Raw genomic sequence first — 2243 nt, 5'->3', positions numbered from 1 at the left:
AAGTTTTTAAAACATGTCAAATGCCATATTCTGTAGGTCTTTGAAGATTATCTACCTAATCGAAATATATCTATTTCAATATATATCAGAAAACTTAATTAACAAGACTATAAGTTTGACTATCATAGATAACTAGTTATTTTGTATTTTTAATTATATATTACAATTTTAAATGAGTTGCATAGACATAATACCTTAAATAAGAGTAGAAATATATATATAGTATAACAAAATTAACTTCAAATTTATATCAATAAACCAAAATCCATAGCAATGTAAAATAGAAATGTAACGTTTCAAATAAGTTGTTGCACTTTAAAAGTAGATTCAATAATCTACCCTTTCATCCTATTATATCTATAATATCCCCCTTTTCTTCTTTAGAAGGAGATTGTATTTAAAATCAACCTCCTTTAAAAAATGAACATTTATAAACAATATTTTGTGAATTTGGGCATAGCTTCTCATACTACTTCCTGATGATTGGTGGTGCTGGCAATTTTATGGGGATCCTGAGAAAATTTGAGATAATGGTCAAGTCCTGGGAAGACCATCTATAACCTTTGTTGATAGATACGATCTGTCAAGGTTTAGGAAGTCTCGCTTAATCAATTCAATTACATCTTAACCTGGAATAAATCCATAGACTCTTGCTTCCTGTGGAGAGCCTCCTTTTCAAAGCAACATATTCTTAGACCCAAATTTTGAAAACAAGATACCGTTAAAATTTATATATTGGTTTAATTCAGCAGCCTTTAAAATCAAATGTCTCTCTCTAGTTAAAAATCCTAAAGACAACATAATCCAGATTCTCTGTGTAATTTCCAACTTTATACGGCTTAACTTTTATATTATTTTTATTGTCTCTTTAAAGACTTTATTTTTTTAAACTATTGCTTTATATAACTGCCTATATTCTTTTCCCTCTCTCTTTTAAGCCTACGTACATTTTTACACACATCATAAACTGTTTAGAGTTGTATTCCATCTGAATCTGTTGTATTATGAATCTATAATCTTTCTCTGACCAGGAGAGTTTTTAAACTGTTAAGCAGGGAAGTGACTTTGGCTGTTGACTCTGCCCCCCTCCCTCAGCTTCCCAACATGGAGGAGGTACATTTACTGCCAGCTCTGGGAGCCATGCTCATCACCAACTCTAGGAAGCAGTGGGTCTATGCCTCCATCCAGCAGCATGTATCCCAGAAACCTTTTCTTTTTTGTCTGTACTAGCAGAAGCTAAATCCACCATGAAGTCACTACACAGCTTGGAGACACCTCTGTGTATCATGGCAGAAATCCACCATGCTGTGGGTCAAGCTAACAAGCCATGAACCTGCCATACTGTAGTTCAAGCCCACATGCCATGGCATCTCAGTATCATGGCTTGCCTAAGAGACACAACTAGGAAGTTGTTTTTAGCTCCATTTTAGAAGCTTTTTTAAAAGCTTTCTCAGGTTTTGGGTGGAAATTCTTGCCCCACGTTGGGCGCCAAATGTAACTGGAACATTTTCTGGTCCCACCTGGCCCCACAGTCCCACAGCCATTTATAAAATAATAACTCAGAGGCTTAATATTAATTACAAACTGTATGGCCTATGGCTCTGGCACATTATTAACTAGCTCTTATAACTTAATTCAACCCATTCCTTTTATTCTATGTCTTGCCACATGGCTTCATGGCTTACTGGGACTTTTACATCTTGCTTTTCCTGGTGGCAGCTCACAGCCTCTCCCCAGACCCTTTTTTTCCTCTGTCTTTTCAGCTTGAATGTACCACCTAACCTAATTTTTCCCTGCCATTAGCCAAACAGCTTTATTTATCAACCAATCAGAGCAACACATATTCACAGCATACAGAAAAATATCCCAACATACCCCTTCTGCTTTGAGACATGGTATTGTTACATAGCCCTGGGTGGCCTGGAACTCCCTGTTAATCAAGCTGGCCACAACTTTGTGTGTCAATCCTTCTGCTTCTGCCTGCTGATTCTTAGATTATAGACACGCACCATCATGTCCTACTTAATGTGACTTCTTATTGGAAGCTATGGTAGGGGGTCGGGGTTGTAAGGGGTGGGTATCTGAAGCTACCTAAGTGGATTTGATTTAGGTAACCGTAATAAAATAGGGAACAGTAGGTCAGGGTAGGAAAACTAACAGGCACAGAGGTACAGGGGGTTGGATACTCCAGTGGTCGTGAGTAATGAGGGTATGGTTAGAGCAGCTTGCCAGTGAATGTTTTT

Source organism: Peromyscus maniculatus, chromosome 4 (assembly GCF_049852395.1).
Source record: "Peromyscus maniculatus bairdii isolate BWxNUB_F1_BW_parent chromosome 4, HU_Pman_BW_mat_3.1, whole genome shotgun sequence".
Taxonomy (NCBI): domain Eukaryota; kingdom Metazoa; phylum Chordata; class Mammalia; order Rodentia; family Cricetidae; genus Peromyscus; species Peromyscus maniculatus.
Note: the sequence above shows the minus strand (reverse complement) of the source record.